At 43.6% G+C, this 27449-nt stretch overlaps 1 protein-coding gene across 1 annotated transcript in view; it reads right to left on the minus strand.

The window, feature by feature from the left end:
- The window catches only part of LOC146789399 (ferroportin-like), a 179790-nt gene that overhangs the window by 26975 nt on the left and 125366 nt on the right, over window positions 1–27449 (minus strand). The window lies entirely within an intron of this gene.

Below are 27449 nucleotides of genomic sequence, written 5' to 3' on the forward strand. Positions count from 1 at the left end.
AAAATGACAAAAGTCCAATGTAGGGAGCCTGAGGTATGAATTTTTAAAGAACAAACACTTTGTAGTGCTTAAAAACATATAGCCCCACTTTGGGACATCTGGTCGCGCTTTACCGGGACAAAGTCAAAGTTTGAGGTTGACCTCGATGGACCCTTGGCTGGACCCTTTACTGGACACACTAAGCGGGAGGCTACGGTCAAAATTTTACCTTCAGACTTTTCTCGAGGATTTTTCTCTTAACGTCCAGCGATCCCCTCCAGCAGGCTGATATCTATGCAACATCATCGGATTGCTTCTTTGCGGGACACCGATTTAATCCTGGAAGTCTAGACCTCCAGAGCTTTCAGCAGGACGAACCTGAAATCCAGGCCAGGTCGCGGTTGAAGATAGCCTGCTTGACTCTGGATGTGGTGCCAGTCCCCTTACGGAGCTTTTTTCCAAACGTTGCTCCAAACTTCTGGAATGTCTTCCTGAAGCTCCTCTTGAGGGTTCAAAGTGTCCAAAACCCAAATCCAAGTGTCTGGAACTTCCTAGATGTTCCTTGGGATGTCTAGACTACAATTCCTACAATGTACCTGGTCAAATCCTTAAAAGTCCACTGGACATACTCCAGGTTGAAGACTCTTGGTAGAGATGATGCAGGTGGGCTCTGTTAACCTGTAGCTTACAGGGAGTCCACTCCTCAATCCTTCTTATAGCAAGGCAAAGTCTTCAGGGCTGTAGTATCAGATTGTGGAGCAGGGGCAGTCCTTCAGAGAGCAGTCCTTTGGGTGCAAATCCAGATCCCAGCAGGACAGTCCTTCTTCTTCTTGTAGTTTCAGGCAGCAGATCTGAGGAGCTATGCAGCTCTTCCATATTTATCCAGTATTCCTGGGCGTCAATCTGGGGGGCAACCCTGACCAATGGGATGCAGGTTGCCACCCAGGTGTATGTCCACTTCCCCCAAAGTGTGGCATATTCTTGTCCCAGAAAGGGATTCTCTCTAAATCAAAAATGGAGAAAGTCTCTCCAGAGGAGCTGGATCAGGCCAACCCAACCTACTAATGTGGCTAATTTTCCTAAACACTCCCCACCCAACCCTCTCCCTAATCTAATTACAGAGGCTCCTGAGTGGCTTGGCGGCAGGATGTCGAGTGCAGTCCTTAAGTGTCATTCTCCCTTGGAAGACCAGTTTTGCTACGCCCCTCAACCCGTTCCTGCCATCTGCTCTGCAGCTTGTACTTCTGCGCCCACAGGAAACAAATTGTTTCTCTAGCAGGGCTTTTCACACCTTATTAGAGTAACATGGGCTGAGTCTGGACAACAGGAGAGAGCAGCTGAAACTCAGGATTTTTTCTCACAGAAAATAAAGTTTAATAACATATTTTCTGTCATGGTTATTATGAATCTAACAGTGGCAAATTGTTGAATTTATCTTCTGTATAAATTAGATACCTTGAAGTATATTTTTAGGTGGTTCCTGTCAATATTTATACTTAAATAAAATATTACAATGTTAGCCTATAGGGCTGTTCACTATATTGGAGAAAATGAAATGGGTCAGTTTTTCCCTCACCAGGGCTTATAACACATCGTTTATAATGTCCCTGTGTATAGTTACAAGGCACCCTACAACTGGGGCACCTTAGGGATGACATATGTAAAGATTAGGCAGATTAATACTTGGGAAGTACTTTTTTCAAATGTGCATATAATTTTAATTTAAAAGCAGCCTGCAAGGCAGGGATGGCTTTTAAAATGACAGCAGGCACTTCAGTAGTGCATACTCCAGTGCAGGAAATCTACTGGGCCTCTAAACCTCCATGTCCTATCATACACTAAGGAATTATAGGTAGTTTGAAACCCCCCTGCCATATTATATACTAGGGACTTACAGGGTCTGTCATTGCCAACAGTATTTATACCAAATTACCATGTACTTTTTAAACGGAGCACAGGCCCTGGGTCTCATTAGCCGAGCCTAAGGCACAGTCAGAGTCAGAAAACCAGCACCTAGTAGTCAAAATGGAGGCATAAAGTGGGTGGCGGGGGGAAATTGCAAACAGGTCCTGAACTCCTGATTTCTCACACCTTCCAGTACTCCCATGTTAGTCTCTGAAAAATTTCCGCATTCTATAGCAACCACTCTCTGTTTATTAAGCTGACTGATTAAAAGTATGAAGTTGGCCACCACTGCCAATTTATCTTGAACACACTATAGAGGCTGCAACAACTCATTTCTTTCTGATTTTCAACAACGTAGACATTGCTTTGAATTTGCACTGAACTCTTATCAATGAAACACATAAATAAACAATCATATTTAAAAAACACATACAGCAATTACATGGGGTAGGTTTATAAGATAAACATGCCTGTTTTCATCCTATCAAAGAAAGTGCATTTTTACAATAAAACAGTCCATAATAAATTGCTATAAAAAACCTGGAAGTATAATTGATAAAACACACAGATTACATTATTTGTAATTAAATTATATTTTGAAAAACATAGGAAATTCAGGGAAATATGGTGAGAAGTACTTTAGTTTGGATAGAAGGGTTTCACAGAACCATGCACAGAGGCATTGGTGGAATTTAAAGGGTGGGTTTGATTTAGATTGTATAGTATTACTTGTTAGTTCCCAGGCAAGCTAATGTGCTAATTGACTGTAATGAACATTTATTTATATAAGTATCACAATTGTTTAAAAGAAACTTAATTGAACAAGGTGCCTTTATTAAATTTGGGTTTTAGTTAGCTTACCTTTGCCAAATTGATTTAGTTGTCTTACAATGTCCACTTAGAGAAAAAAAACCTATGTAATAAGGAGTTACATTTGATAAAGAACACAGGGTTTAACAGTAAATAAAATGTAAGCGTTTGTCCATTTTTGAAATTGGCACATGATCCGCCTGCTGAATTATTTTCCTTCATTTCTGCGAAATCCAATCTTCTCGTTTCAAATTCAGAAATTCCTCGAGACTTGGCTGTTTATCCTGTAAAGCCTTTTTGGTGTCTCTGTCCTATGATTAATTATTTCCTTCTGCACCAAGAAGCCGTTGCATCAGCGCGCTCTACAAATATAAATTAACACAATGTAACATTATCATGCCCTGTTACTTCCTTAGTTCCTTGTCCAAGAACACGCTTGGTGGAGAGCAGCGGAGGTGGCCGGTGCACGTGATAACCCCCTAGCCTTGCGAAGGACTTTTAACATGTTACGAAGGACCCCAATAAGACATTTTAAAGCACAGGTGTTCAAGGCAGGATACATGCCGCGTTTTCAGGCTGACTGACTGTAAAGTCATGTATGCCTATTGATTCTATGTCAGGACCGGAGGCTCCGATTATGCTTCTCAATCTTTACTAGGAAGCTCACAGCAGCCAATAAAAACAGAGATAAAAACCACGTGACAACCATAGAGTCTCGTCCATATAAGGTCCCTGTCAGCACATAGAGTCCTCTTTCTTTGCTGCTCCGCAGCCAGTTAAGTACCTTATGTATATTATCTCTTACAGTGTGGTATTACTTGTTTAATTATTTTGATTGGTATTAATTGTTTGATTATTGAACGCTTGCACGCTGCGGCTGTTGTTTGTTTTATGATGCGCTGCCTTTGATGCGCGATCGCGGTTAACGCGATTTGTTGGGTACGAGGGTCTTCACCTCGTCGAGGTTACTTTGCCGGTTGCCTTTCACCTAAAAGGATCTTGAAGCGCTGCGAGCGCTTTCCGTGTAGCCCGTCGGTGAGTTTGTTTCCTCACGTCACTCGGGTTCGTGGAGCGGGAGGATTAAGGGAACGAGGACGCGCGTCTGTCTGACGCGCAGTCCTCTTTTACTGTGTGTGAGAGCCTGGGCCAGCGCGCATGCGCGGCGGCCATTTTTGCCCGCGAAAGTCATTCGGGCTTAAATTGAACACCGGAGCAGTGTGTTGACTGCTTAGGACCCGTATTTGTGCCGATTTTCGGCGAAAAAGGCTCGTTTTGGCTCCCCATACGCCCTTCTGTTCTACAGTCAGTGGGGCTGTATAATTCAGCATAGGCTTTGCCTAGAGTGGGGTTTTGTTGTGCAAGCCCTCCCTCCCTCCACATCTAAACATTATCATTTTGTGTCACCATTGGTGGCTGTATTGGGGGCTTGCCTGGGGTTACCACTCCCCCTGATCTCCTGTGTGGGACTATTGATTGTGAACTTGACGGACATCACAAGCAATCCTCAGGGTCGTTAATTGCTCACTGTGTGGCAACTATGTCTGAATACTATGAAGAGGATTATTATTATTATGATGATGAAGACCCTTCAGGGTCTATGGAATATGACCACGTAGAGGCATTGGACGCAGGTGTGCAGCATTCAGTCAATTCCGCGTTGGTGAGGGCGATTGCGCCATTGAAGCGCCATCTTTGCTCTTACGCAAAGAAACAAGGCTGGGTTCCAGCCTCAGCTTCCCGTCCTACACCTGGGGATAAGGGAAGAGCGAATCCCCATGCTGCAGATTTCGCTAAGCTCGCAAGATCGATGGCGGAGCAAGAGCGTTCTACTCCTAGTAGAGAGGCGACAATTACTGAAATCTCCCAGGAGGATGATGGTCAAGACACCACACCTGACCCTACTACGGACGAGGATGAATCCCCTCGCCCTTCCAAGAAAGCAAGGAAGGAAAAGCATTCTGGTCCGTCCACATCACCTAAGGTGCTCACGTTTGAGCCAGCGGACATTATCCACCCTAACTCCTCTTCCTGGCTGCCACCGCAAGAGGTGGCGGAATATGTCCAGACCCACCTACGTCAAGCGTTTGACACGGACGTGCGGGCACGACTGCGGTCGGAATGCCCTCGGCCGGAACTGGCAGATAAGGTGGCGGCTACCCCGGAGGTGGATCCGTCCATGTTGACTTACTTGAAAAAGTATTCGAAAGATCCTAAGAAAGGTTTGGACAGGTCCTGGCGATCCTGCCAGGATAAACTGCTGGACGTCATAGGCCCTCTGACCAAGATTCTCGAGATCGGCTTTAGGGCCAAAGAATCCTCCATTGCAATTAGCCCTGATGAGTTGATTGGCTGGGCGCAGCGGGCAGTGTGCCAGCTGGGCAATGGTAATTGTGCATTGTCAACGGAACGACGCAGGTCCATTCTCTTAAAGTTGGATCCCAGGCTGGCTGAATTATCTACGTCTGAATCGGGTCCGCTAGCCCCAGGCCTCCTGTTTGGTCAGCCTTTTCTCAAAGAGCTGACCAAGTTTGTAGCCACATTTAGTGGGCTTGACAAGGCCCAGGGTTCTTTAAAGCGGGCTTTCCGCCCGGTTTTTGGCAGGGCCGGACGCTTCCGGGGGCGCTCGTTCGGCCGGGGATATAACCAAGGCACCCAACGTGGTCAACAAAGAGGAGGTTATCAGGACAACTCAGCCAACACCTCCAACTTTTACCCCTCGCGACGTTCCAGAAACAGGTTCCGCAAAGGTGGCAGATTAGGAGGAAACTCCAACAACCAGCATGATGCCGGAAACTCAGGTGAGCCTCATTCCCGTTTCGGAGGTGACATTGGGGGGCAGAGTGGCATGTTTTCTAAACAAATGGCGCAAAATTTCGCAAGATGCATGGGTGTTGCAGACGGTACAGGGGTACAGGCTGGAGATGTACGCCTCCCCTTTGCAACACTCCCGCCCCCCCCTCTGTATTTTTCCCGACAAGATCAGAACTTTATCACGACAGAAATCAATTCCTTGTTGCAGAAGGGCGCGATTGCGCCCTCCGAGGTCCACCCTCACGGTTTCGTGAGCACTGTCTTTCTCGTAGACAAGAAAGGGGGCGGTTCCCGCTTGGTGTTAAACCTCAAAGAATTCAACTCGTGGATTGTTTACAGACACTTTAAGATGGAAGGGATCCATCTACTGCGCGACCTTCTCCAATGAAGGAGACTGGATGGTCCGTTTGGACCTGAAAGACGCGTACCTCTCCGTTCCCATTTTTCCCCCTCACAGGAGGTTCCTGCAGTTTGTCTGGGGAAAGGTATGCTACGAGTACAAGGTCCTCCCGTTCGGTCTGTCGTCGGCACCGTGGTGCTTCACGAAGCTCCTGAGACCAGTGGTGGAAACTCTCAGGGCCCGGGGAGTCCGCCTCATAATATACCTGGACGACATAATTGTTTTGGCGTCCTCCCCTCAGACGGTCCAAACGCACCTCAATTGGGCGATCAACCTATTGCAAGGCTTGGGGTTCATTGTCAACCCGCAGAAATCAGTGTTAACCCCCTCTCAGTCCATCGAATTTCTGGGGTTTACGATCAATTCAGTAACGTGTCAACTCTTGCTGCCAATGCCAAAGGTCAGGGCAATCAAGAAAGAGTTGCGGTCCACCCTGCGCAAGCAGACGACGTCCTTGAGATCTTTAGCCCGCATAGTGGGGCTCCTGGCTTCTTCCACCCAAGCGATCTTCCCGGGCCCCCTTCATTATCGGGCCCTTCAGAGGCTCAAGATCCGCCATCTCCGGAAAGGTCTCAGTTACTCAGAACAGATACCTCTCTCAGAGGAGGCGAGACTGGAGATGGATTGGTGGTTAAACCACATGGAGGCCTGGAACGGCCGGGCGCTATTCGGATCGACCCCGGATGTGGTAATTGAATCGGATGCCAGCCGGTGGGGTTGGGGAGCCCGGTGCGGCACGTTGTCCACGGGTGGTCGCTGGTCGCCGGAAGAACTTCTATTGCATATCAACTGCCTGGAACTGTTGGCTGGTTCTTTTGCGATCAGATGTCTTTCGCCTCAGAAAGCAGATTGTTGTATCCTCCTTCGGATGGACAATATCTCGGCGGTACGTTACGTCAACAAGCTGGGCGGTACCAGGTCGCGGATGTTGGCGGAGATCGCCAAGGACTTCTGGCACTTCTGTCTGCAGAACAGAATTTCGGTGGTTGCGGAATACCTGCCCGGTTCCAACAACCAAGTGGCCGATTGGAATTCCCGCCATCTGCAGGACTCCAGCGACTGGATGCTGTTGCCCACGGTGTTTCGGCGCCTGACCCATCTTTGGGGCCCTTGCCAGATAGACCTTTTTGCGTCCCGACTGAACAGACAGGTTCCCCAGTTTTTCAGTTGGAGGCCGGATCCGGAGGCGTTAGCCACGGATGCATTCCTGCAAGAATGGCCGAGGTCCCTCTGCTACGCGTTTCCTCCGTTTCTCATGATCCCACGGGTTCTAGCGCGAGCAAGAGCCTTTCAGGCGGAACTCATTTTGATCACTCCTTTATGGAGGGCTCAGGCTTGGTTTCCGGTGTTGCTGGACATGAGTTGCGCGATCCCGATCCTTCTTCCCCAGTTGCAGAACCTATTGCTGGACCCTCTTCAGAATCCTCACCCTTTGGTGGCGTCGGGCCAGCTTCCTCTCGTTGCTTGGCGGGTTTCAGGGACAGGTGGAGTGTCCCGGGCCTTTCACGGGAAGCTAGTAACTTCATCAAAGAAGCTTGGTCGGCCAATACCCACAAGCGATACTCCTCATCTTGGAAAAGGTGGTGTGATTGGTGCGCTCAACGGGACGTGGATCCCGCTAAGGCACATGTGTCTTTAGTGGTCAACTTTTTGGCTTCTATGGCGTCCTCCGGGTTGGCGTACAGGACGGTCAATAACTTTCGGTCAGCCATATCGGCGGGACATTTACCTGTAGAAGGTAAGCCCATTGGGGAACATCCTTTAGTATGTAAATTACTGAGGGGAGTCAGGATGGTGAAACCCCCTTGCCCAAAGTACTCTCATCTGTGGGATGTTTCTCTTGTCCTCCGATTCCTGGAATCCTGGCCATCCAATAGGTTCTTGTCTCGTAAACAACTCTCGGCCAAACTGACTATGCTCTTGTGTCTCGTTTCTTGCAAACGGGTTTCTGACGTCCGAGCGCTTGATTTAGCGGGGCGTAGATTTACCCCTGAGGGGGTGTCCTTCACTTTGTCCAGGAGAAAGAAGTGTAACACTACTTCAGTCACGAACCCGGTTTTTCCTAACAATCCTAAACTGTGTGTGGTGCAATGTATTAAGGATTACAAGGTGAGTACTGAGGAATTTCGTGCTAATATGCAGGGGCAATTACTTATTGCTTTGCAGAAGCCTTTTCGCCCAGTGACTCCAGCTACCTTATCGCGGTGGATGCGCTGGCTCATGGGCGAAGCAGGGATTGATATCTCCAAGTTTGGGGCACACTCTGCGCGCGGAGCCATGGCTTCCAAAGCATTTGTAACGGGTGTCAGCCTAGCAGATATCATGAGTGCGGCTGACTGGTCTAATGAGAATACTTTTAAAACGTTTTACTATAAGCCGATTGTCAATGTTGCTTCAATGGTGGTGGCTCAGCTTTGAACAAGCATAATCGGAGCCTCCGGTCCTGACATAGAATTAAAAATTTGCGAACATTCGTGACAAGAATTTTCAATTCTATTAAGGACAACGGAGGCGAGGATTATCCCACCCAGAGATACACATTGTTTGATGTACTGCTATAGATTGCATATTCGCATTCGAGATTATGATGCTGTATGTATTTGATCATGCTATATACTTGCATTGCTGTGTATTTTTCCCACCCAAATTTCTCGTGATGTACTGCTGTTGTTTTCACAACCTCAAACGGTTTTTACGGGGTGTTTCCTTTCTTTCAGGAAATGACAGCAAGTAACCCTGATTATGGTTTATCGGCGATGGGACGCTTCGCAGTTTGTTGTTCCGCTCTCAAGCAAGTTGTCTGGATCGGGATCCAGTGAGAAGTTCGGCCCCGTTGGGCGCACAGTTCGTTGGTGGGAGAAGGCCCTAGCTATCGGTGATCCTCAGGAACAGGTCGTGCATGGACTTATGTACTGTTACAAAGAAAGAGGACTCTATGTGCTGACAGGGACCTTATATGGACGAGACTCTATGGTTGTCACGTGGTTTTTATCTCTGTTTTTATTGGCTGCTGTGAGCTTCCTAGTAAAGATTGAGAAGCATAATCCTCGCCTCCGTTGTCCTTAATAGAATTGAAAATTCTTGTCACGAAGTTCGCAAATTTTTAATTGTAAATGAACAACACAACCACCGCTGGGAAAACCCTTCTTCAAATGCAGTTTTAATTGCATGTCAAAAATATTACAACACTGTAGTGCAGTCATCTCTCAAGTATAGACTGCAAAGCCTCTTTTGATGGTGAAATATCCTTCAAGCAAAAGCCACTTTCAGCACCAAAATATGCAAACTTTCGAAACATTTTAGGTAACTGCCAAGCATGCTTAATTCCACCCGCAAAATATCAAAGCAATTACAAGAACTCCACCTCCCGCTTATCATGGGACATTGATCCCATGATTTGACAAAATACAAGAAACTTAATACAAGAAACTTGATATTTTAATTACATTGTAAAAATGGCCTTTTACTGTACACATTTTATACACTATCTAGAGATAATAGATTGCCTTCCTTGTTACCACTCAAAGCCAGTAGATGTCACCCCATGGCCATGAGAAATCTTGAGAATTTTAACAAAGTGCATGACGTGTAACAATCCCTAAATTTATGCTCGCAAATACTAAGGGCCTGATTGTGAGTTTAGTTGATATTTATCGCACCTGACAAATAACGATACCATGAGATAAGTTATCTATTGGGTTCGATAAATAACACCTATTACAAATTAGGCCCTGATTATAAGTCAATGCGTTATTTATTTTGCCTTATAAAATAACAATAAGATACGTTATTTATCGGGTACTATAAATAGCACCTATTATGGGTCCGTGGGGAATAACATGCGGATTTTGGTGTTTAATGCACCAAAATCCACATGGTACGGTAAATACAGTACAATTTCCCCTGTTAAATTTCAGCAGGTTTAACCTGCTGAAGTATAACGACAGCTGAGGTATTTACCGTATCCAATAATTATTGGATGTGTTAAATACAGCCAAACTCATAATTCAGACCTGTGCATAAACAAGGGTTTGCACATGGGTCGGAATTTACGGGTCCATTCGTAATCAGGACCTAAATTTCGACAGGTTTGATCTGGCGAAATTTAACGAAGCTTGAGTTATTCAATGCGTCCGATACCTACAAACTCGTAATTCCCACCCATGTGAAAACAGTAGTTTCTTTACGCATGGTTCAGAATACTACGAGCAACTCGTAATCAGGCCCATTGTGTGGAATAACATACCAATAATATGATAAATGCCACATGTTTTTTCCCCATCTAATTTTGTCAGGTTTGACCTGCTGAAATCTAATGAACATTGAGGTATTTAACACATCCAGTGGCGTAGGTGTGGTGAGGGGATGTTGGTCTGCCCGGGCGGCACTGTTTTTAGGGGCAGCAGGAGTTGTGTCTGTCGACTACCACCATCCTCCCCACCCCGAGAACAAGTCGTCCATCACCCCCCTACATCCCCCCCAGAACAAGTTGTCCATCGGCCACCACCCCTTAGTGACAGCCCCGGATGGCAGTTCATCTAGCTATGCCACTGATCACATCCAATAATTATCGGATGTGTTAAACACCTATACACTCTTAACTTTGACCCATGAGTAAACAGTAGGGGTGGGCAAAATATTCTTTTCCTCCCACAGAATTGGCGGAATCTAGGCCAGTTCACATTACTCTTTAACACGGAGTTCTGGCCAAATTCTGCAAGCAGTCGCAGTTCAAGAGAGCTGCGGTTCAAATAGATTTGCTGTTGCTCAAACACATTTTCTACTCGGGCAGCAGCAAAATCAACTCGAATGGCCATGCGCTCTTGCGCAACGCATGGTGCCATAAACGCTGATTTTCAGCGCTACTGTTGATACCATTGCAGCTCGAGCTGCATACTTTCTGCCTGTTGGCAGAATTGTGCAGAATCTTGCAGAGTTTTTCTGTAACTCTATGAGTTCTGCCCATCCCTAGTAAACAGTAGTTTACGCTAGGGGTGGGAGATAAATTCCACTCTGTCAGCAGAGGTTTGCACACTCCACACGCTTATAAATTCAGAACGAGCAGCTCGACGTACAGATTTCTACCCACGTGTGGAACTCCATGGATTTTCACTGAGTTTTTATGTGACTCCACAGAATTTCACAGAGTGAAACTCTAGAATACACCAACCAACTTGTAATCAGGCCCTCATTCTATTTTCTCTTTTGCAGTGCAATGGAGGAAGCTCCGTCGTAATTGACATTAAGACATCAGAACTTTTGGCCTGATAGATTCCTCACTAATCTGGTTTGAAAATATTTATGTTGACTGACCACCAGGCTTGCGAGATGCTCCACTTTGCTTGTTGATTCATTTTTTTTCCCATTGGTATAAAGCAAACTGCTTTAGAGACATTTTATTAAATAGCAGCAAGTAGCCAACAACATCCTGTGATTCTAGGCAAATTACTTAATTTACCTATGGCTTTAAATTAATCTGACCTTGTGTAATGTAACTGGTGCTCATGTAAAGCGCTAAAATGCTCCTGGGTCGAGCTATATAAAACTGCAAAATAAAAATAACAAAATAAATAAATTCATCCCTTTCTAATATATATGGGTACGACCCCCGTCCCTTCTCTGATGTACCCTTAGGATTGTTCCCCCACCTTAGCCAACTAGGAACTTCGGCCTTCCACTGTCATTTATTTTGTGCGCTCTTACTTTTCCACAATAGCTCTTCTTGGAACCAATCAAACCCTGGCATTCCGGACAACCTCCACCTCGATGCCAGCTCTATAAGGGCATACATATCAGTCGGGAGTGAGTTTACGGAAGGACGCATCCAAAACATATGTATGAGGTCTGCCTCCGCTGCTCCATATCTAGGATACTCGTTTAGTTAGCTTTGTGTGAAATGTTTAGTCCATGCATCTTGGTGTTTGATATGTCTAGAGTAACACTTTCTTATGCATCAGTTTAAATCTGGCACTCTATGATGCTCTTTTTGGGTACCTTTTAGAGGAAATCATTTTATATCCTTTAATTTTGCCCCCACATCTACTGACCATTTAGCCCGCAATGCCTTCAGGTTAATATTCCACATCCTTAATACTGCTAAATACTGCAGTGTTACCGCTCTCCTACTCTCTCCCAAGATTAGCAGTGTCAAAAGCATGTCTAATGGAAGCCTGTAGACAAATCCCATGTATTTTTAAATATACATGTCAGCGCACTGAATACCGAAAATTTACCAGCGGGAAATGGGTTAATCAATCAAAGACTATGAAATGTGTATAACACCTCACCTATCATCACTTCTCTCAATATTACTACTCCCATCTGCGTCCATACCTTCATGTAGGTCCTGTTGCTTATGTTTCTAATTGTTGGCATTGCCCTGAGGATTAGATCTGACCCACACAGCATTCTTGTGTCTGTAATAACATAATCTCAAGCCAGCCACATCTAGCCAACTTTTAGACAAACATGGAGCTTCAGGTGTAGTTAGGCAGCTGCTCCAAGACCACTGTGGTTTCCAGCCTCATGCATGTATTTATACAGAAATGCTCAATTTTTAGACCCACTCAGCCACCATGCCACCCATTGTAACTGATTTGGCAGAAAGTACAATTCCATATCTGGGACACTCAGCCCACCTTCAGAGATAGACAGCTGCAGCTTTCACAGCGAGGTCTTACACTTCATTCCTCCCCCAAAAACATTTATATCACTTATGAAGCTCAACAAGAAAGCTTCAAGGCAACTGGAGCAGGGGGTTCCAAAATTAAGTAAGCGTGGCAAAGCCAACATTTTGATCTGAGCTATTCTATCCACCACCGACAGCCGCAGTCACTTTCAGAACCTCGCCAACATCCTCTCTGTACAGATTACCCAACATAAAATCAGCTTCTGAGTGGTAAGGCTTATCTACGTGTATTGGTGATAAAGGAACCAAAAAGATTTTTCCATTAAATAGTAAATGTATGTTCATATAACTCGGTGATGTACATGAACTTGGCATTGTGCCCTCCAGGAAAATGCTGTGTTGCTTTTTTGTGCTTTGCCTGCTTTAGGCATACAGTACATGCATACGACTCGTACAGCTGTTAACAGGATTTCTCTTAGAGTGTAAGGGTCTGATTTAGAGTTTGGCATTTACAAACGTGACAGATATCTCGTCCTCCATATTACAAATGACGTAGGATCTAATGTAAATCTGTGGATGGGATATCCAACACGTTTCTGCCGAACTTTAATTCAGGACCTTAGTCTAGAGAGCGGTCTAGTTGTTTTTTTAGACAAAGGAGGGGCTATAAAAAAAGAAAGGTGGTGCGACCGCGCCACACAAACTGCACCTTTTGCACAGCGGAACATGGGACAAATCTTTTTTTTTAGAAAACAACATTTTTTAAATAACAATCCATATTTTTAAGTATATTGACAAACGTATTTTTAGTGTGGCAGTAGGAAAAAGTAATACACCAAGGTGAGAGGTACTTGTTCGATTTTAGAGCCACTTGACAGCCACCATTACCGCCATTATTGTAGTGAACAGTCTAGTTGTTTTTTTGGTCGAAGGAGGGGCTATAAAGAAAGGAAGCTGGCACGACCGTGCCTCACATCTGGCAGCAGAAGTTGAGCAAGAGGTCGCTAAGCACCACCGGGAGCACACACCAGAAACCGAAGCTGCAAACATTGAGGAATACTCCACAGGCGAGTTATCGGCCCTGGTAAAGACACTAAAAAACGGCAAGGCACCAGGAAAGGACAGAATATTCAACCAAGCCATCAAGATGCTCCCAGACGCTGCAGTGGATCACCTTGCTGAGATATTCAGGCCTGTATGCAGCACCAGTATTTCCCTAATGCCTGGAAAGAAGCAAGAGTCATCGTATTCCCCAAGGCGGGGAAACCACTACGAGATCCTGCAAATTACCGCCCTATAAGTCTGCTATCTGGCCTATCAAAGCTCTTCGAAAAAGTTATCCTTGCCCGCCTTGTGGACTTTGCGACAAGCGAAAACCTCCTCGCCAAAGAACAGTTTGGGTTCCGGAAAGACCACTCGACAAATCACCAACTCCTCAGAGCCATGGATTCAACATCAACAAGTCCACTGGAGTAGTCTTTCTGGATGTAGCCAAAGCATTTGACCGAGTGTGGCATGAGGGACTGCTTTGCAAACTTATCAAGCTCAAGTTTCCAAGCTACCTGATTAAACGGCTGTCTAGCTACTTGTAAAAACGGACCTTTCTCGTGGTGGTACGAGACGAATGCTCAACGCCACGCCCAATCCTTGCTGGAGTGCCTCAGGGATCAATCCTAGGACCATTCCTCTTTAACATATTCACAAACGACATCCCCACGGACCTAAAGAAGACTGATCTGGCTCTTTACGCCGATGATGCAGCAGTCATCTCCCAATCCTTCAGCGAACAGGAAGTGGCTAAGAACCTTGAGTCATCACTCAGCAGACTCTCCGAATGGTACAGCGACTGGCAGATCACCCTGAACACTAGCAAAACCACAGCAACACTATTCACCAGGAAGCTGAACAGAAAACACCCAGCGATCCTCCTCAATGGGGATGAGATCAAATGGGAAAACAGCAGCTCCTACCTGGGGGTGACTCTGGACTCTAAACTCACATGGAGACACCACATAGAGAAGACCTGCCAGAAAGCAGCAACAAAACTGTCTGCACTATACCCACTCCTGAAGACCAAGTCGATGCCATTGCAGAGCAAGGTGCGAGTAATCACCGCAATAATTCGACCAACCATGACGTACGCTGCACCAGTTTGGAGTAGCTGCCGCCCGCAGCTTCGGAAAGACCTGCAGAGACTACAGAGCAGGGCCTTACGGATTGCAGCAGGTGCTCCAATCTTCACAGGAACAGCAGACCTCCACAGAGACCTAGGCGTTGAGATGTTGGACGACCATCTCCGCAAACTCAACAGGACATTCTACAAAGGACTGGATCAAAAAGATAACCCACTGATGAGGAAACTTGTAGACATTTCTACAAACCCATTTGACCGCTACCCGAGGCCCATCGAAGCGCTAAACTTGTGAAACTGAAACAGCAACACAGCATCCAAAAACCCATCACTGCCTGAGGGCAAATCGCCCTGGCAGGTACCCAAAACTCATCACTGTCAGAAGGCAACCGCCGCGGCAGCCATCAAAATCTCATCACCGCCAGAAGACATTTGGCAGACGAATACAAGACTCTGCGACAAAACTTGCTGACACTTCCGCAACCCAAATTGACCGCAACCCGCTGCCTATCACAGCGCTGACCTTGTGATCCACCCTCAACTGTGACAAAGCGTCACACATCAATAAGACAACCTAAACAGCGACTAAAAAAACTAAAAATGAATGTGGAGTAATGAGGCTATCGCCTCGGTATCCAAAAACTCACCACTGTCAGATGGAATCTGACAGGCGAAAACAAGACGCACGGACCGTGCCTCACTTGCCGGTAACACTGCACAAACTGCTCCGTTTGCACAGGGGACCTGAAAAATAATATTTTAAAATAACGTACCTTGTTTTTAAGTGTGTTAAGAAATTTATTTTTAGTGTGGCAGTAGGAAAAAGTAATACACTGCGGGATATCTACTTGTTTGATTTTAGTGCCACTTGAGAGCCACCATTACTGCAATTATTGTTGTGAGCTATAAAGAAAGGAAGCTGGCACAACCGTACTTGGTGTGCCAAAGGCAAGCACGTCTGCGACCGTCCATGTACAAAATGCACCCAGCACCAGCCCTGCTGACGGTTTGGATGCATAGTGGCTGAGGCAGCCAGAAAATATCACTTCCTCAAGTAAGTAGCTACAAAATCTTAGGGCAACAGTAATTAAGGAAAGGAGGAAGGTAGGAAATCTGGAGTACAAGGAGGACACCACAACAATTCAAATTAATATCAAGACAGGAGGGAAGGAGAGCAGGTGTGGTTTGTTAAACACACGCTCATTGGTAAAACACATACCTGAGCTAAGTGTCCTCCTGGAGTCGAATGCATGAGATATTCTGTTTGTCACAGATACATGGATCCCCCAGACCCCGATGCCGATGTGGGAATACCCTACCACCCAGGCTTTAAAGCTATTCAACAACAAAGAGTATGCAAAAGAGGACGAGTGATTATTTTAAAAGAAAAAGGGAGATAGCAATCATACAAACTGACAAAATACAGGGGTGGTACTGTTGGGCTTCTTCCTCAAAGTTTAAAGTGGGAAAGCCTTTTCAGGAGTCCTATGCTATCGGCCGCCAGGGATAATAAATCATTTTATACAACCATTCATGAAAATGATTATAACACACTCTAACTTCTTTGTGCTAGGTGATTTCAGTATATTGGCTGAAAATAGTACACTCACCCAGTGTAGAGAACTCTTAGGTTTGTGTGATATTATAGGACTGGAACAGCTCGTAAGTGGCCAAACTCATCCAGGGGGGCCACGATTTGATATTTGCATAAAAAGACCAGCTCTCAGTAAGAGACATGATCCCAGTAAGCTGGTCAGATCATGTACTGATAGTTTTCAAAATGAAAAGCTCAAAGTCACTAAGGAAGAGAAACTAGCCAAGAAAGCAGTTCTGGGTAGAGCATGTTATAAATTAAAGAAGTTTAAAGAAGAAAAGATATTTGAAACCACGGCGTGCTACCAGGAAGGGGCTTCAATCGGCTTCAATCGAGGAAAATTATGAATATCAACAGCAATCAATCAGTCAATGGAACCCTAGATAAAATAATAATTATTAAAAAAATTAATACAGCGGCACAAACCTTAAGCATATTGATACATGGAAACTCTAAAAGAGATTAAAACTAAATGTAAGAAACTTGAGAGGTAGTGGTGGAAGCCATACTCAAAAATGATGCAACTGAAACATACACTCAATAAATGTAAAAATGAAATTAGAAAAGCCAAAGAAAATCACTACACTAAAACAATCACAGAAGCTACGAACAGGCAGAGAAAAAAATTCAGCATGATAAGGGATCTAGCAAACCCAGACTGCATGAAACAAACAATAAAACCCTTGCAAGAACTATGCGACAATCGGTTGGAATTCTTTTGTAAAAAAAAGTAGAGCTAATCTTAGAAGACATTAACTCATATACATTAGTGAAAGACCCACTCTTAGAAGAGGAGACCACTAAAGTGATACTAACAGAAGCGGTTAGCACAAAAATGGGAAATATAGAGATAATGAAAGAGAAGAAATTTAAATCTATGGCCCTGACGATCTCCTTATGCTCCCTACTGAAACCAATACCACCTAATATGTGGAAAGAATGTGCGGATTAATTAGATCTGCAATCAATCCCTGGTAACAGGCATAGTACCACAAGCCTGGAAGAAAGATTTAATCACCCTGCTACTAAAAATGCAAACAGCAGACTTAAACGATCTCAGTAATTATCACCCAATCTCACAACTACCCTGTCCAGTAAAAATAGTGGAGAAATATGTTAGCAAAAAATTAGCAAGCTACCTGGAAAACCACAACATCCTCGAGAATTAACAAACAGGCTTCAGACCAGCGCATGGCACAGAATCAGTGCTGATTCTGGCCATGGATGTGCTGAGGATGACGGTGGACACAAGGCAAACAGCAGTTCTGATATCATTAGATCTGTCGGCTGCGTTTGACACTGTCAACAGCCAAATAATGATTTTAGACTGAGAGATAAAGGGGTGGAAGGAACACTATTGGAGTGGATTGAATTCTATCTATCAAACAGGTACTAAGCAATCTCCCTCCCTCCATTCCACTCAGAGTTTAAGAAAACAGAATGCGGTGTACCCCAGAGATCAGCATTGAGCCCTATCCTCTTCAATATATATTTGCACTGACTGCTGACCCTCATTAGATCATAGGCGATCACTTTTGTAAACTAGGTAGATGATACACATTTTATTTTGTCCCTGGATAACAATAGTCACACACCAGTAGAATGGTTTCACACATGCTTAAAAGAGATAGCAAGCTGGCTGAAAAAGAACCCATTAAAGTTCAATGGAGGAAAAAATGAATTTCTATGTTGCTCACTCTCCAAAAGCCTTTTTCACTCCCAAATAACTTCTGGCCATGGACGAGTACAGTTAATCTACAGATATCTCAAGTAGTACGAAACCTAGGAGTGTATATGGATGATAAGTTATCCATGGAGACACATATTAATAAAACTGCCACCACATGCTTCGGAATACTCCGGAACCTCAGAAAAATTGTACCACTATTACCCCAGCCATCAAGAAAGCTAGTAGTTCAGTGTAATGTTCGTAGTAGAATTGACTACTGCAATGCACTGTTACTGGGTGCACCAGATTATCTCATTAAATGACTATATATAGTGCAAATAATGGCAGCAAATCTCGCACTGGATAAACCCAGATATGACTCATCTTCAAGCTCCCTGAGAGAGCTTCACTGGCTTCCAGTAAAAGAGAGAATAGTTTTTAAATCAATGTGCGTGGTCTACAAAGCTCTAAATAACACAGGACCTTTGTTGTTACAAAAACAAAATTCAGATATTACAGGCCACAGAGGTACCTGCGGTCCTCCTCTGCTAACTTAGTCTGTGTTCCGATATTCAGGAAAATGAGGTCTGGAGATTGGACCTTCCAGATAAGAGCAGCTCAATTGTGGAATAAGCTCCCAGCTCCCCTCAGAGCCAGAGCAAATCTCACCTACTTTAGGAAAAACTTAAAGACCTGGCTCTTTCAGAAAGACTAGCAAGAGTTATAGCTATGACTGGTCAGGAAAGATGATGCAGAAGTAAATGTATTTTTGGTTGAGGATCTGGCAAGGTTGTCATAGCGCCAAGGTACCTGCAAGGTGTCACTGTGCTTTATAAATATTTGTTATTTACTTATTTACTCTATCTCTGCATGTAAGCAGCCATTGTGCAGCAGCAGCTAAACAGCTAAGGGGAAGAGGAGATGGTGATGTAAATCCACGTCAACCCCAGATTAACAATTTTTACTAACGGTTGGGATAAAGGAGAGGCCATCAATGTACCAGACAGATAACTTAATCTACCTCAGTCAATGTATAACACCATCAGAGAGGAGTGGTGGCACAAAAACCACACATATTCTTTCCTGGTGGTTGAGCTTTATACCAGGGAATGAAACTAAGCCTCAGGGCTGCTATTATATTATACATTGAAGGATGTGTTTGAACTGAATCCAGAATATGCCCCATAGAGTCACTGTTTTGAATTTCTCAGCATTTTATACTTCATAGGGTTATTGTTCTACTTTTATCTAAAATCAACTGCTGTTATCAGTGTATTGTGATCTCAGTTTATTGTAAAGCACACTGATGTGTTATTGGGCAGGAGTACCACATACACCCAATAAAATATAAAATACACAAATAAATAATAAAAACGATGTGGGTATTATGTTAATGCTGGAGACATTATGACAGGCCAGTAACTCCAAGTACTTGTTTCCTTTCATGGTATGGTTCTGTTTGCTAACGCAGACTCTTTGCAATGCAAGAACAGAATCTAACCATGATCCCTATTGAAGACAGATCATTCAAAAGCAGAACCAAATGAGTTAAGGGTGTATGCACATTCTCAACTAATCCAGTCGTGAATTTGATTTCTTCTCACTAATAAACATGGGGATAACTTGTATTTTCTTGCCTGCTTTTACAGCATGTACAGTTTTCTCTGAGTTATAACCCGAAGAGCTTTGCAGACTTTCAGTAACTTTTTGAAACAATTTTTTGTTGGATTAGCAGGAGCTGCAGGTCAGGGCTGAGTTTTTTTAGGAGCCATCATACCCTTCCCGTAGGCTTGTAATACTAAGGAGCATAGGAGACACTGGAGAGTTTGTGTGGCATAATGGCTATAGAATCTGACTTTAAAACTGGGGAACCAGGTTCAAGTCCCATCATCGGCTCAACATCCTGTGATTCTGTGCAAATCACTTAGGGCCCGATTACAAGTTTGGCTGTCTGTGATGATGCTCCCTGGACCATCAGAATACGGCAGTGGGACCACCACAGGACTCCTGCTACCTCCAGGATCCTTGATACCCTGGCTGTGGTGCAGCTGCTGCACCATAAAGCATATTATGATTTTCCTCACCTCCACAGTTTTTATGGCGGTGAGCCTGAAATGAAAACTGTGTCGATGGGGAAAGGGCTTCCTAATACCTCAGGACAACGGGGATGCATGCCCATTTCCTGCACGGCAGGGACTTAGCAGTCCATGCCATGCAGGACCTTGCTTTGGCATTCCCATTGCTGTGTCTTTCTAAGGCTCACTGCCTGGGACAGCCAAAGCACTGCACACCAGACCAGGAGAAAACTCATAACCTGGCGGGTGGTGTCAGCATGACTTTGGCAGTGTGGGAGCAGGGCGGTGGCATGGTGGCCCACTCCCACACCACCAAAGTGATAATTAGGCCCTTAATGTCCCCATGCCCCAAAAATGACCTTGTGTAATGTGACCTGGTGCATATGTAAAGCACTCTAATGCAAGTAATGTAAGTTTGTGCTATTTAAAATATATTCAATTCCTCTTTCTGTTCATTGGCAGTCGGCAGCAGAGTTGGCCAAAAAGAGCTTTGGAGTAACTAGCCTCATATTCACATATAATCACACAATGGAGTTAAAAACAGTTTCAAAACAAAATAGTTCTAAAGATCCCCTTTTGAAGGTTAAATGTTGTATGTAGTGTGTCAAATGTTGGATACCATTTAGCCATCATACCACAATAGACTGATGTAGTTTATATCCAAGCTATTCCAATGTTTTCAAAATAGATTTTCTATGTAGCTTAATGTGTGGATTGTACCAGATGGGTGCCGAATTATAAAGAAAAAAATCACATTCTTTGTTTTTTTTATGTTCTCCAGCAAACTTGGTTGGTGATGCTAATAGTGGTATGTAGTATGGGATTATCTTTGAGGATAAAAAGAGTTGAGCGTTTGATCCGAGACAGAGTGTATGTGCTGTATGTGAAACCACTGGAGAGATTCTTCAGGTGCATCTAGATTCAAATACTAGGATTGGTGCTGAATAAAATGTCATGGTATTTTCGATTCTGTACAGAGAGATAGGCCAAATCATGTTAGGACTAGATTTTGTGACCTCACTCTAAAGGAACTTCCCAGATGCACTAGTTAAACTATAATCCACATATAATATATATATAATGCCACATATTAAAAATAGAATAGAATAATAATGGAGTCAGCACGTACCCCTACTTTAATCCGCGGTCAGTGGCAATTTTTTCAGTGGGTGACTCCCTGATGAGTTTGACACTAGCCCAGGTTTTGGAGCATAGTACTTGATGGCACGCAGTAGTTTCGTGCAGATGTTCCACCCCTCCAGTTTCTGTCAAATGTTGGGGGGGGGGAGAACGTGTGACAGCTTGTTGGGCAAGGTGTGGAAGGACCGTGATGTCGTCGACTGTCGAGCCCCCTGTGCGAAAACCTGTCTGATAGAATGGTAGGAGGCCCTCGCTGTTTGCTCAAGCCTCTAGTTCCAGCAGAAGGGTGCTGGCATAAGCCTTCCCCTTGATGTCCAATAGGGCAATCATGCGATAGTTTTTTGGGTCGATGGATGCCCCTTTCTTAAAAATAGGTTGTAACAAAGAGCCCCTCCATAAGTCTTGTACTTCTTCTGGTAGCCTGCATTCTGCTTAAAACGGTGTATGGGTTGCTGTCCAGAAATTTGTGTCCGCTCTTAATAGGGGCACCATCTGTTCGGATCTTTTTTAGAACGGTGCACACTGTTGCTTTGCTTGGTCCAGCGTGTGACTCAGTTCACATATCTTTCGATGTTCTCCATGGTCGATGTTCCTTTAGGCCTGTGTTTTTCTAATTTCTGACATAGAGTGACTTTCTTTTGATGGGTAGTTACAAGTTTATTATTTTTGCTTCTGTCGATAATTTTATTACTAATCAACTGTTTCAGCTTATGCACTTGGTGTTTTCCTCTTCTCCAAAATCCTTCCTAATGCTCTTGGTCCACCATGATGGTAGCATCTTTGGCTTTTATTTAATCCATTAATTTAAGGGTGTATTCACAAATGTCTGAAATTTAGATTCAGCCTCAAATCCCTCCACTTTCTTTCATATGAGGCTAATTTCCCTGTCTCAATCTCTCCTGATCTCTCACTTGATCTCTCTCTCTCTCTCTCTCTCTCTCTCTCTCTCTCTCTCTCTTTCTATAGCATTATATTTTCACTGAAAAAACAAAAGTTGAAGTGAATTATGGTTTGCTTTAGATATAGCATCTCAACATACTTTTTTAAACAACCTTAGAAAGGCAACTTAAACAAACACAGTTAAAGTGTAGAAATGGCTAAGAATTGAAACCAAAGAACACTGAATTTCACAACTTATGGTTAAAAGCACAAACCACAACGTGCACAACAGCCATACAACTAATACCTAATGCACAAAATGCACCCAACTACTGAATGTTGAGTCACAGAATCTAGCCATTTGCCAGGTCCAGCACCCAACACTTAGGGCCATATGTAGTTAACATACTATTTACCGATTCATAACTACCGAATTTTACCGATTCGGTATTTATGAATTGGTAAATAGTATGTAGGTAAACAATCGGTAATTATTACCGATTCGGTAAATATCGGTATTTATGAATAGGTATTTCCCGAATCGGTAATAATGCATCCCTTCCCATTCCGGAATCGGTAATAGGGGAAGCATAATCATGGGTGGCAGGGTGTCACATTGACACCCTGTTGCACCCCTGATTCGTGCATGTGTGCACATGTGGTGCACATACATGCCCTAAGGGCATGTATGTCTGCCACATGGCACTTTTAAAGCAGCCAAATTTAGCTTTTTGAAAGGTATTCGTCATTTAACATCAACCTGTAGTTGGTGTTAAATACCGAATCCTTACTACTGAAATTCACTCACTTGAGTGCTCCCTACATATGATTTAAGAATTCGGTAATTTACCGAATCTGTATTTTACCGATTCGGTATTTTACCGATCCCTTACCGATTCGGTAAATTACCGAATCCTTAAATCATGCCTCCTACATCTCAAATGCCTAAATACCGGTCGGTAACGGGATATTTACCGAATTTCGGCCGTTACCGACCAGTATTTAGCTACCTACATGAGGCCCTTAGCGAGCAGCCAACCCCTGATGCGCACAGTCTTGCTCCCACCTCCTTGTGTGCAGCCAACCCTCACATGAAGTCATTGGCCAAGTGCAGAATTAGTGAACTGAATAGATTTTTACATCATTTACAAGGCTGGATTTGGGCCTCCTGAGGCCCATGAGAATAAAAGTAGATGTACTTATGTTGTTTTGAAAATTTCATACAGATTCATTGAGCAGCACCAATCTCATTAAGAAAACAAAAAAATATTTTTCAAGGAAAATTATTAGATAGTGCTACCTCTGTAATATATAACATCACATAAACCAAATGTTGAAGTGAATTTATGGTTAGGCTTGGTTATAACACATCACCATATTTAAATAAACCTAAAAAAATCACTGAAAAATATTCAGTTAAAGTAGAGTTATGGTTGTGAACTAAAACCGGAAATCCATTAAAATTCACTAATTATGGGTAGGACTGCACATAACTCACATAACAGACATGCATACTATAACTTGCAATTTATTAAAAATATGTATCAATTGAAAGTATGACTTAATCACAACAATTGCCACTTCCATAATATAGAATGGACATAAACCAAAGGTTAAGTGAAGTTATGGTTCTCTTTTTTTGATAAGATGCTATCATATGTTTACAAAAGACACATAGAAATTCACAAATTAATTGTTAGGACCACAATCCACACAGCAGACATGCTAACCACAGTTGACACTTCATTAAATTGTGTATTTATCGCATTAAACACTTTTTTCATTTCTGGGCCATTTTTCCATGCCTCTGAGTGCCCCTCAGCACTCACCTGTGTCAGGCACCTCTCATGGCGTTCCCCCATTACTCTGGAAAAGTATTTCCCCTGCGCAAATTGAAAATGTGAAATAACCAGAATAAACTGAATCCTCTTTATCAACTAATCATATTTGATTAAAAAGAATTCTATGTGATTGACAGGATTTGTGATTTTTCCATATCACAGTTTTAAATGGGACAGATATATATGTGTTAAACATTTAAAGCCAACTTTCGACTTTTTTATACACTTAACTCTCAAAAACTACTGAACATATTTACATCAAACCAATTAAAGCAAATTTTCTGAATAAATTTCTATTTTCATGTCGCCCGAACAGGGACACTTTCTCATCTCACGCGCCGGAGGTGCGTTGCAGGCCCGGTCTCCTGCCACAGCTGGACGGACAACAACGCGTACCCACAGGATTTCCTGTATCTCCCTCCTGCCGAGCGGGGGTAACTGAGGCTGCGATCAACACCCAGACGAGGCGGTGAGAAGTGCGAAGTATCGCGACCAGAGCCTAGCTGAGAGAGCAAGATCCGAGGTATACAGAGGCCCACCAGGTTCCGAAGTTTCGAGTCGAGTCCAGTCCGGTCCGAGTCCAGTTCAGTTCAGTTCCGAGGCCTTCCGTTCCGAGCTACCAGGTGAGTACCATTGTCGGGGAGGCGTTCTGATGTGCACATAGGTTGTGCCGGTCAAGACGGGTTTGGGTACACAAATCCGGTCTGCACTGTTTCAGCAGTGTATCTGTACTGTTCAGCAGTATATCTAGTATGTCTAGTATATAATTCAGAATTACCTAGTTAGTGCCGAGTATTATGCTTAGTGACTAGTTCCCTAAATGGCCATCATTGTTGTTCATTAAATGTTAAATGTTAAAATGTTTTAAATACGTTCTGCATATTGTGGTGTGAATGACTGTTCATTATTGTGTTTTGTTGTATTAAAACGTGTTCAGAATTAGGTATCAGATCAGTTCTCAATATGCCGCTCTTTTCGAAATTAAGACAGATCAAAACTAGAAAAGGGGTACTCGAAGAAGCTGTTCCCATTCCTCCTAGGGACACTCCAGGGTACTTCATGTATCATAAACATGGCCTAGACGCCATATTATTTCTTGATTTATGGGCAGACTACACCAAGGAATTACCAGAAAGTCAGAGGTGGCCCGCAGCTGGGACCTGGGATGCAGATTGCATCATGAAAGTAGAGGAAGAATTATGGAAAAAGAAAGCTAGACAATCACAGAAAGATGCCATTGAATTATGGCGTAAAGAATAGTATAGACGTACAGAAAAAGCACGCAGACAGGAAGAGAAGAGTAAGGAGAATTCAAATAAAGTTCGAGAAAATCTATTAATTGAAGAAGGTACCAGAGCAAAAGCAGAACAAGTAGACAGACAAAGAAATGCCCTTATGAATGGTATGTATCCTCTTCTGGCCGAAGGGTTACCTAAGGCTACTCTGGAGATACCCAAAGACTTGCCACCCCCATTGTTTCCGATAAAAGCACATCCCAAAGGGCATCCCAGAACCGCAGAAGATGTTTTCCTTTCCTCTTATTTAGACGACGCAGCTCCCGAGTATGCTAATACTGCACCACATAGACCGCCTGCCGAGGGGGTTCAACGCCAAGACCATCTGTCTATACCTCCACAACAACAAACTCCGATACAAGTTCCGGCAAGCACATCTGTTTCTACAGCTGTACCCACAACTATGGTTGCTATATCACGTTCAACGAATCCTTTCACATTCAGCACCCCAGGCGGTGCTACAGGAGGTACAACAAACATTTTTTCCACGCCACCCAGAGTAAATAAACTTTCCTTTCAAGAATTAGCTCTCCAACGTACGCCCAAACTAGTAACTACCGACATGCTTAAGGAACTTCTAATAGATTGTAGATATGATCCTGTGCCCGGCAAAGAGGACGAAATGCTGCTGGCATCATTACGTATCCGACGAGCTGCAATATATTTAGGGAGGCTACCAGGAATGACTACACATTTAGAAAATATATATCATTTTGTCCAGTCAGGGCGAGATTCTGAAAGTATTAATAGAGCCATGGAGTACCAGAAAGTGGAGATACAGGGGGAACTGTTACGTTTCCTCATAAATTGTGTGGTCAGAAATAAAGACCGACCAGGAGTAAATCCGGAAGAAATGCAAATTCTTACCACATGGAGTCGGAATATATCAGAAGGGAGACATGATAAACGATTAAGTATAATAGCTATGTGCCGAAAAATCAGCAAAGAAGTAGAACGAATACACGAAGAAAGATTAGCAGTAGACCAGCCTGAACAAACCGAAGAGGAGGAAGAATTAGAACTGCCCACAGGACAGTTAGAAACAATGGCCTATGTAGGTAGAGGAAGATCTTGCAATAATACTAGATGCTTTACTGATCCGATATGTCCGATACGTCCAGATAATAACAGAAATTTCCAAACACCTATAATAAATATAAGGTCCCCCGAACATTCGTTCCAAGCAGCTGACAAATTACTCCGAGAACGAAGGGGTTATCATATACTCGATTCTATGGACGAACAAGAATTAGCCAGGTCAGCCGTTCACTGGGTTGACAGTCCCGGAAAATATAGTGATGATACACTAGCACACACGTTTTTGAACCTCAACCCAGATGAACAGCGTTTAGCTGGTATCTATATGATTCAACAACTCCTCGTATTATATAAAAGCCAACACTCCGATCCTGGTCCCTTACCTGATATATTGACTGAATTACTCACGAATAAATGGAGAGGTTCAGGTACTGAGTTAATTAGAGAAATACTAGAATCCAGAAAGCAGTACATTCTTTTTGTATGCCCCGAACATGTCTCACTGCCCATCAAGGAAAGAACGACGTATTATATGGATAGACAGAATCCCTTACGCGAAGTGCACCCGATAAAAGGTGATGACAATCGGTTTAAACGTGTGTTTGTATACACACCCATATCCAAAATGGAACTATTAGAAATTAAGAAAGTGGTACCCAGTCATGACAAAGACCAAGCGGGTTTCCACCGTGAAATTAAAGATATGTTGCTCATGGGAGAGTATACCTATCCCGACATTATGAAAATATTAAAGGTATTAATGCCTGCGGGCATTTACGAAAAACTAAAAGAAAAGGATTGGGAGGTGGGAGACCAAAAGATAGATTGGACAGCATTAGAAAACGAAGAAACAGCTCGAGGTCCAGGTTTAGGGCTTGGGGAAAAGACCAAAATACTACCAGGTTTATTAGTACAGGTACTGCCACGTTTATTAACTACGAAAAAGGAAGAGTGGGGTGCAATCTCAGCCTGTAAACAAAAGCAAGATGAAGACACTAGTGATTTTTATGCCCGATTCGAAAAATGTTTTGGTATAAATAGTGGAATAAAAGCAAGTAGCGAATCATATCCACATCTGTTTGTGACAAAATTAGTTGAAAATGCCCTGCCCCAAGTTAAGAATAGAGTATTGAAATTCGAGAGTACCTGGCAAGGTAACACTCCGTCACAAATGTTACAAATGCTACAGTACCATCACAATAGAATTAGAGAGGAACAAGAACATGAACAAAGACGCATGAAAGACACGAAAAT

This window comes from Triturus cristatus, chromosome 10 (genome assembly GCF_964204655.1).
Source record: "Triturus cristatus chromosome 10, aTriCri1.1, whole genome shotgun sequence".
Classification (NCBI taxonomy): domain Eukaryota; kingdom Metazoa; phylum Chordata; class Amphibia; order Caudata; family Salamandridae; genus Triturus; species Triturus cristatus.